We start from the raw sequence: 9,749 nt of genomic DNA on the forward strand, positions 1-9,749 counted from the left end.
AAAATCTTGACAGTGTAACGATAACGCCCATGCCCGCGTGCGTTCTGGATTTAATTTGGTCTCGTGCGGTTTCGGTGTTAAACCGCCATCACTTGTATGTTTGTCTTCTCTCCTTACAAATTTACTTATAAATTTGTTTGATAATCGCCAGAAACGCGTACGTCGCGGCTGGAAATACTAGGCCGGGATCTACTCGCCGGGTCACCGGGCCGGGCCGGGCCGGGCTCTATTTGCTTAGACGCCGGGCCGGGCTCTAGTCACTGGGTCACCAGGCCGGGCCGGGCCGCATAAAAATATGATGGTCCGGGAACGCGTCAGGCCGGGCCATTTTTTGATGCGCCAGGGCCGGGTCGGGCTCGGAGAAGTCGGCCCGTGCAGGGCATATCCAGTTGCTGGAATATCCATCTGGCATATCCAGTTGCTACGGTTTGTACGAACGCCTAAGCTCTCGATGTGGAAAGGAGTGTGGCATTCTTGAAAGAATCACTGTGTCTCGCGTGGTAAACAGAATGCCGCAACTTTCACATGTATCAGCACAAGATACCAGCTCCGGTGGCGCAGCGGTAACGCGTGCGCTTGGAGACTGGGAGGTCCGCGGTTCGAATCCGCGGGCCGGCTGTGCCGTCTGGGGTTTTTCCTGGGTTTCCCTCAGATGTGTAATAGGCGTATGCCGGCACAGTTCCCCTGAAGTCGGCCCATGGACGCAGCTATCCTCCCCCCGAGCGGATTCCGCTCGGTCTTCCACTTCACCCTTTCCTCTCCTCCTCTCCACCACCTTTCCCTTCCCGAGAAACATGCCGCCTAATCAGGCACGCAGACCTCTCGGGTTCCTCCCAACGACACTCCTCCTCCTCCTCCTATAAGGTCAGTTGAGCGCTATGTGATGAGTGAAATTGAGGGGTGGTCTGCACATAGGTTCCCCCCGGATGCGCGCATGATCATATCGGTTAGCTTCTTCTGTTTGAGGAGAACCCGTAACGCTCAGTTCGGAGCTCGACCCTCGGCGGACTCACGGCCGTATATCTGAAAGCCGTATATTGCAATCGGTCGCCTAGTCACTATCAATGTTACTCTGTCTTATCGCTCCCTTTCTTCGTCAACCGTCGTTTGGCGCAACACCGTATCGGTGATTCTGCGGTGTGGCATCTGGGTGTGCAGTAAGACGCTTCATGTGATGACCTCGTGGTGATAGTGATAATTACCAATGGCTGACTAGGATTGGTGAGTACTGATGAGTACTGAGTACTGATTGGTGAGTACTGACTTTCGCAAAAACAAAGTTTTTGCGAAAACAAAACCTGAACAGCGCTACGAACGTGACAGATACATACTAACAAACAAACAACAGCAGGACCGCCGTCGGGCACTCATAAAATACCCTGTCCAAAACAAAGACTACACCAGGTTCGCGAGGCAATTCCATTAAAAACGCTCGTCCTATCCTACAGGTAACAATGCAAACGCGACTACCCTTATTTTTTTAAACCACTATTTCACGCAATAGTACATAAATGTATCACTCGTGTCGCACGAAAAGGCAAACAGATAGCACTTAAACAACGAGATTTGGCCGAGGCAGACCACACATAGGGACGACACAAACATGTAAGCCTCAACGCCCAAAAATTTCTCTTTTCCCTGAGTTGTTGCATGCGTAGATAGCACTTACTTGTGAAGTAGGGTCCCTGGTTCAGTAAAAAGGGCGTGCACGCGCGCGCACACACACACACACACACACAGACATTTTCACACAAAAAAACACAAAGTCTATTTTCACAACCACATAAATCTTTATTATTCCTCAGGTCAATAATTATCCTACCATCGTCAAAAGACGGCACAGACAGGTATGCGTACGCAAAACAATAGGTCCTCGTTCCGCATGTGATAAGATATCGCCACTCGGCCGGCGCGAACCAAAAAAGAAAGGAATGCACGTTCGCTATACCTCCACAAAGAAAACGGTGCCGTGCTTCTACGCAGCGAATATTATACAGGAGTGAATTCACTTCGTTCTCCTTTTATTTCCTTACATCCATATATTTTGCAAGATTATTATAGAGCAGAACGGGTAAAATGTGAACGTCATTCGCTACACTCTGTGGCTCTTATCATTTTTAAACCAAACCACTTAACATGTGTTCATAGGTCTTCACTAAATAGGTGAGCCGATAATGACTCAAAATAAAATAAAATAAAATAATCATTCCAGCATCGCTGGCTGCAAGCTTGCGTACCCAACAGAGCAGTGCGCTCCCATCAACACGCCTTGGGCTGACTTTACACACCCAAAGCCTTCTCTGAATACATTCTGCTGTCGCCGTAATAAAATATTTATCGCGAGGGTACTACAATGTCAGCTCTGTTGCTGTTTAAGTGATAAAACAGTGCGCCCGAACCGCGAACCGCGCGGGGTCCCGTTCTCGCGGTTTGGACTCGCGACGCGCGCGATTCCCCGTGCGAGCGCAACGCGGGTCTCGCGGTTTGGACGCGCGACGCGCGCGATTCTCCGAGTGAGCGCACTGTTGGGATAATGCCATTGGGTATTTAGCATTATGCAATAATTATCTGATAGCAGAAATGGGTGTCTTTGTCACAGTTTATTAGCGTGTGCCTAGTTATTTTTTTTTCTCTCTTATCGCTATGCGAGCAAAAGTGCGTGTAATTTTTCGCTGCTCTTTTCCTATTTGTGTGTGTGGCATTGTGTTTGGCACATTGTGTGTGGCATTGGACTGTGTATGTGGCATTATGCAAGAATTATCTGGTGGCAGAAATGGGTGTCTTTTTCTCAGTTTATTAGCGTGCGCTACGGTTTCTTGCAGTTACAGCTACTGGGACACAAAAGCATGTAATGTTTCGCAGTTCTTTTCTTCTTTCACTGCTTTTACTCAGAATGTAGGTGAGGGGAAAAACTCAGCATCCAGGTAGAGCAGGAGAAAGCCGCTCGGCAGGAGGAGAGTTCATGAGAATGGAATTTCCTTTTTGTTATATGTTGTTGTTGGGGGGAGTCTCAGTATTCACTTTGCTTGATATGTTGATGGAGTAAGCTGCATGCAGTTATAAGTATTTCCGCAGAAATGCTGGTATATGAGCGTGGAGGAGAAATTACAATATAGCACCTCTCCTTGTGCATTCCTGAGCTGATGACTGTGTGCGTGCTTTTTTTCCTGGTTTGTGATGTCATGGCATGTTGGGGCTTGTTTAGCAGTGTTGCAATTTTACCGGCCGCTATTATCTTGTTGTTATCTTGTGTTAGCCGCGTAGCGATGCCCGGTGACTCTGCTATTATTCCTGAGTGCTCCGTCTTAAGCCTTTTCCCTTCTCGCTTAAAAGAACTTGTGTGCCCTTGTCCTGTGCTTTCTTTACGAAGGGACACTGCGGCTGTGTATGTAGCATTATCTGATACCAGACATGAGTGTCTTTTTCTTAGTTTATTAGCATATGCTTCAGTTTTTTTAAGTCAAGCACAAGTGCGTGCAATTTTTGCAGCTCTTTCCTCAAATCACTGCTTTTGTGCAGAAGAGAGTCGCATGGTAAAGCTGAGAAGTGGGTTTCTCTGCTTGTTTGTTAGATGTTGTTAGGAGCTCGGTATGTTGAAGAAGTAAGCTGTTATAGGTATCCGTGCAGAAATGCTTGCATCTGAGCGCAGGATAGGAATTTCTGAAGCACAGCACCCTCAGTGCAAATTAATTATTTTGGATGTGAGTCTGCTTCACTGCATGACAAAGCTGAAATGGGAAGAGAGAAAAATTTTGAGCGCTTCATTAATAGCGATCCAAGTAATAGGGCAATTATAGTTTCCATAGAAAGTAGAATTTTAATAGACTCCTAAAATTATAGTTTTGTAGTAGTAGCTTTTCTAAGCTGCAATGCAAGATAGAAAATCATTAATATGGTGGGAATGCAATCATGTTCCCGTAAAGGCGTTCTGTCTTGTGCTTTGTCGTGCGCGAATGGAACTTTGCCCCCGGCTTTCGCGCCTTTTTGCTCGCAGGTGTAGCCTCAGACAATGAGTATAGGAGCATAGAAAGGGTCATGTATTACATAAGCCTGGTGATGATGTTGAGTGATCTCACTTATTATTTTAAAAGAGCAGTGGTAGTTTACTGGTGATGTGATTCTAATGACCATGATGAGCCTTTGGGGTGAAAATCGCTATCATGCACGGTGCTTTTTTTGTTGAATGTTATTGTAAAAGTGAACGTCATTAAGAATCGGACAAAGGAAATAATCTTGCAATTCAATAAATAATAGGAGTCTTTGTTTTTGCCGCTGTCTTCTTCAGACAGGATGTGATGACGTCACGCAGTCTGTAGCAATGCATTGACCGTTACTGGAAAAAAGTGTAGCAATAGAAAAATGGTGTGTATTGTCCTGGACGTATTTATGATGAGCACTGTTTTTGAATAAGAGGAGTGTGCGTGCTTAGAAATAGTTTGATGTTGGTTTTCTGCTTTGTTCAACTGTTTCTTTTCGTTTATTTCCCTCTTATTCTCTGACAAACATGAGCTGACATGCCCGGACCTGTTCTGACATGCTTTCCTTCTACATGTAGTTTTTTTCTTTTTGAAAAGAAACATTCTTGACGATGTCGATAGTGCTGCCCTGAATGGGAGTAGAGCTATTCTTAATAATTTTGCGATTCATTTAGTTCAGAGAGTAACTGCAAGGGAGACAGGTGCATGGCTTTATTCAGTCGAGGAACAAAGCGCCATTATTCGGTTAGGTGCCAGGCTCTCGGATAGGAAGAACATGTCTTGCTGAACCATTATTTTGTTTTTCTTGTACAGTAAACTTTGGGAATGAAATTCTTAAAATCCTATAATCTCCTCTCATGTATGCTGTTTTTCTGCAATAGTTCCTATGCAATCATTATAGTAAAATAAAGAAAATAATCTTGTGATACTGATTCAATAAATAACAGGTCCCCTGTCTAGAGCATACGCGTCCTTGAGCCACACAGCTGCATGATGACGTCATACCGCGACACTATTGTTTCGAGTGGACATTGTCCAGAAGAGCATTAGTGAAAAAAACAGTGTAGCCCTGAGACAATAGGATGACGTCACGACCAATGAGAACGGCCTGCAGGGGGTGCAAGGATTCACTTCTCTCTTGGACACTGGCGGGTGTGGACTAATGTGGTTAATTCTGCTCCTAGCAATTGCGTTGGCCGTCAGTGGAAGAGAGTAGCTTCGGTGGGGTTCTGTCTACCTCTGATGGGGTGCAAATGTGTGGTTCGTCACTGGTGAATGGTGTTCGACGATGCCGGTGGATTTTGTGATGAGCGGATTTACAATGAGGGAATGAAGTGTACGTGTCCGATGATGGTGAGTGTCTTTTCACTCTGTTCAGGTGTTTGTTTTCCTCTGTTGCCCAGCAGTCGTGCGATTTGTCCTGACGTGTCCTGACATACCCCGACGTGCATGCTTATCTCTGTTGACGCTTTGTATATTTTTCTTTTTTGACAAGGAACATTCTTGTCTTGACAATGTCGATAGTGCTGCCCTGAATGGGAATAGTGCTAGAACAATTCTTAATAATTTTGTGATTAAATTAGTTCAGAAATCAACCACAAGTGGGACAGATGCATGAATTTATATAGGAGAAAAAGCATTACGATTCAGTTCCGTGCCTGGCTGTCGGAATAAGTAGACGCATCGTTCTGCACTCCTCGTTACCTGTACTCTGTGTTGATTTGTTGAGTGCCTGGTCCTCTTATTAGCTATTGATAGAGTTACGTGTTAGGATATTTTGTTATTTTGCAAGTCTCATTTAGTATGAATTTGGAATTCCTACGATCAGTTTTCATGCATAGTGCTCTTCTGCAATAGTTTCCTATGCAATCGTTATAGAAGAATAAAGGAAATAATCCTGGGACAGTGATTCAATAAATAATAGGTCCCCTGTCTAGAGCGTACGCGTCCTTGAGCCACACAGGTGCATGATGACATCATGCTCTTCTCTCTTAGCCTCTCGCAGGTGGTCGCCGCAGAGGGCGCTAAGAGCGCGCGCATGCGTAGCGGACGCGGCGCGACGCCCCAGTCAGTTGCTCGCTGGCTGTTGCACAGAGCAGACGTGTGCTCGGTTGCTCTGCAGTCCCCGCGCTCGCTCAGTTTCTGGCTGGCTGTCGGATGGAGCAGTCGCATCGGTCTGCGCTCCTGTTGTGGCGACCTGATATGCTGTGTAACTAATGCTTTCGCCAACTTTGTCCCCGCTTTGTTTGCGATTTTCATGCCTGTGCATGTCAGGTGCTGGTTGCTGTTGTCCGGGCATGCCCATCATTTTCTATCTTCTTCAGCCTTGGGAATGAGAGTAGGGCTGGCGTGATTCTTAATAATTTTGTCGTGAGATTAATTGAGAAAGTAACCGCTAGGGGGTGCAGCTGCAGGACTTTATACAGGAGAAAAAACCATTACAAGTCAGTTCTCTGCCTGGCTGTCGGATGGAGCAGTCGCATCGTTCTGCGCCCCTGTGGTGGCGGGCTCATTTGTTGTGTAACTAATTCTTTTTGTTGTTAGCTATTGATGGTTAGCATACTTACTCTTGCTTTCCCATCCTCTGTATTACGAGTGTTTTTCTCCTCACATGTTCAGAGCTGTCCTAACCTGCCCAGACATGTCATGATGACATCACAGCTGACGTCATCATGACATGTCTGGGCAGGTTAGGACAGCTCTGGACATGCGAGGAGACGTCACAGGATGTCCGGAACTTGTAGTCATAGCTGCGATGCTTTGCAACCTGCCTCTGTGCTCCGTCGCCTGGTGATGGTCAGTGGCCATTCCGTACCGCTTTCTTCAAGATGGCGTCGTTGATCTTCAACTAAACTCCTTCTCTCCACTCTATCGCTATCTATTTTTTTTTCTTTTCTATGGACACAGGTTGCCACCAACACACAGTGGGTCTGAACACGAGTTAGACGCTCCCCAAGTTGTGATGACTCATTGGATGATGCTGATTAATGTGGGGGTTCCCAATTAGCTCTAATTGATTAATTAATCGTGTTTAAGGCTAGTTGTGCGTTGGCGGCAGTCTGTGTACAGTCGAGGGCGCTAAGAGCGCGCGCGCATGCGTAGTGGCCGCGGAGCGGCGCCCCAGTCAGTTGCTTGCTGGCTGTCGCTGACAGCAGACGTGCGCTCGGTTGCTCCGCAGTCCTGGCGCTCGCTCAGTTTCTGCCTGGCTGTCGGATGGAGCAGTCGCATCGGTCCGCGCTCCTGTTGTGATGAGCTGATTTGTTGTGTAACTAATGCTTTCGCACACTTTGTCCCCGCTTTGTTTGCGATTTTCATGCCCGTGCACGTCAGGTGCTGGTTGCTGTTGCATTCCCACCATTTTCTATCTTCTTCTGCCTTGGGAATGAGAGTAGGGCTGGCGTGATTCTTAATAATTTTGTCATGAGATTAGTTCAGAAAGTAACCGCTAGCGGGTGCAGCTGCGGGAGTTTATATAGGAGAAAAAACCATTACGGGTCAGTTCTCTGCCTGGCTGTCGGATGGAGCAGTCACATCGTTCTGTGCTCCTGTTGTTGTGGGCTCATTTGTTGTGTAACTAATTCTTTTTGTTGTTAGCTATTGATTGTTAGCATATTTACTCTTGCTTTCCCAGCCTCTGTATTAAGAGTGTTTTTCTTCTCGCATGTCCAGAGCTGTCCTAACCTGCCCAGACATGTCATGATGACGTCACAGCTGACGTCACTGGATGTCCGGAACTTGTAGTCATAGCTGCAATGCTTTGAAACCTGCCTCTGTGCTCCGTCGCCCGGCGATGGTCAGCAGCCGTTCCGTACCGCTTTTTTCAAGATGGCGTCATTGATCTTCAACTAAACTCCTTCTCTCCACTCTATATCTATCTATTTTTTTTCTTTTTTATGGATACAGGTTGCCAAGAATTCACAGCTTGGTCTGGACACGAGTTAGATGCTCCCCAACTAGTGTGGGGAAACCCCGGAGGGTGCTGATTAATGTAGGGGGTCCCAATTAGCTCTAATTGCTATTGAAATCGTGTTTAGATGAAGTTGTGAGTTACCGACAGTCTGTGTCCTGTTATTACTACTGCTCTCATTGTGCGGAACTACATTCTCCGCTGGCGCAGATACACCTGTGCCTGTGCCTGAGTAGTAGGTACTGGACTCTCACAGTGCACAACGCTCAACTGGCCTGAACACGATTTAATTAGCAATTAGAGCTAATTGGGACCCCCCCACATTAATCAGCACCCTCCAGGGAGCCACCACACTAATTGGGGAAAGTCTAACTCGTGTCCAGGCCAGCTGAGCGTTGTGCACTATGAGAGTCCATAAAAAAGAAAAATAATAGGCAGAAAATAAAATAAAAAGATAGAAATAGAGTGGAGAGAAACAATTTATTCGAAAATCAACGATGCCGCGGCGAAGAAGCCGCTACGCAACACCCGAGTGACCAGCGCCCGCCATGTTGGTAGTTTGCACCCAGCAGTTGCAGAGATCGACGACAGGTGGCCACTTAGTTGCAAGGCATCACACCAGATGGCGCCACCATCATAGCTCTAGAGGAGAAAGACATAACAAGATACTAGCGGCAGGTAAAAATGGCAGCACTGCTAAACAAGTCTAGGCATGCGAGAGAAAAGGTCTAACCGCTACTGCTAAACAGAAAACAGTACACATCAGGGAAAAAGGTTTACGGGGGGACGATCGCTTAGGCCTAACCACAACACTACGCAGCTAACACAAGGCGGAAACCACACATCGCTAAACATGCGTCAACAGGCTTGCTCACCGCAAAACAAGTCTAAACATGCGAGAAAAGGCTTACGGGGGGGCGATCGCTTAGGCCTAACCTCAACACTACGCAGCTAACACAAGGCGGGAACCACACATCGCTAAACATGCGAGAAAAGGCTTAGCACGAGCGCGGTCACCGCTAAACACGGCAAACATACGAGAAAAGGAGCGCGTCAAATCACTCACCTTTTCCCCCGCGGCAACTTCCAGGCAGAAGCTGAGCGAGCGCGGAGAACACACGTCTGCTCTCTACGAGATCCAGCCAGAAACTGAGTGAGCGCGCGGAGCGCACGTCCGTCTTCCGCGACGGTCCGAGAGAAACTGAGAGAGGCGACGCGCAGCGGCAGCTATGGATGCGCGCGCGCCCTCTGCTCCACCCGTCCGCGCATGCGCGCGCGCTGCTAGCTCCCTCTGCGCCGGCCGCGGGTGTTTTCGGTTTCGGCTCTCTGCTGCGCGCGCGCTCCTAGCGGCGACGGGTGGCTTTTCAGTTTCGCTTTCATTCTCCGTTCTTTGCGCGCGCGCGTTTATCTGTATAAAGGCAGCGCGCACCGCGCTCGCGTCATCATTCTGACCGATACGTGGAAAACGCCATGTGTGGTTTATTCTCCTGCGTTTCTCGTCGTCGCAAGGAAAAGACAAAAAACGAAGAACTTCGCGAATTTATACGCGGCATCGTGGAGGAAGCCTTTCAAGTCCACCGCCTGGAATGGTTGCAAGCACGTCAGGAAATGTGTCAGGACAAGATGAAGACGCTCGACCGCATCTTAGCGGCGGACAGACTGGCAAAAAAGAAGTCCAACTTTAGCCTGGACAATCTGTATTGGGAACGCAGTTCCGATGTAGAGGACGACGACGAGGATGTGTAAATAAAAGCGATGCATTTCTCTTCGAGTCTCAGTCTCTTCTTTCTCTTCGTGCAACGTGTACGCACGCAACATGTCTTCCCCCGAACCTTTTCGTTTCCGTCATCCTTTTCGCTGTATCT

At 47.6% G+C, this 9,749-nt stretch overlaps 1 long non-coding RNA gene across 1 annotated transcript; it reads right to left on the minus strand.

Annotated features, from left to right (window-relative positions):
• Nucleotides 1–8,345: 8,345 nt before the first annotated feature.
• On the minus strand, nucleotides 8,346–9,057 carry LOC135366012 (uncharacterized). The gene is made up of 2 exons (XR_010414057.1): nucleotides 8,951–9,057; nucleotides 8,346–8,526 (listed from the first exon to the last, which is right to left on the minus strand). It is a non-coding gene; the product is annotated as an uncharacterized LOC135366012 (long non-coding RNA).
• Between the last annotated feature and the right edge of the window lie 692 nt (nucleotides 9,058–9,749).

Source organism: Ornithodoros turicata, chromosome 8 (assembly GCF_037126465.1).
Source record: "Ornithodoros turicata isolate Travis chromosome 8, ASM3712646v1, whole genome shotgun sequence".
Classification (NCBI taxonomy): Eukaryota; Metazoa; Arthropoda; class Arachnida; order Ixodida; family Argasidae; genus Ornithodoros; species Ornithodoros turicata.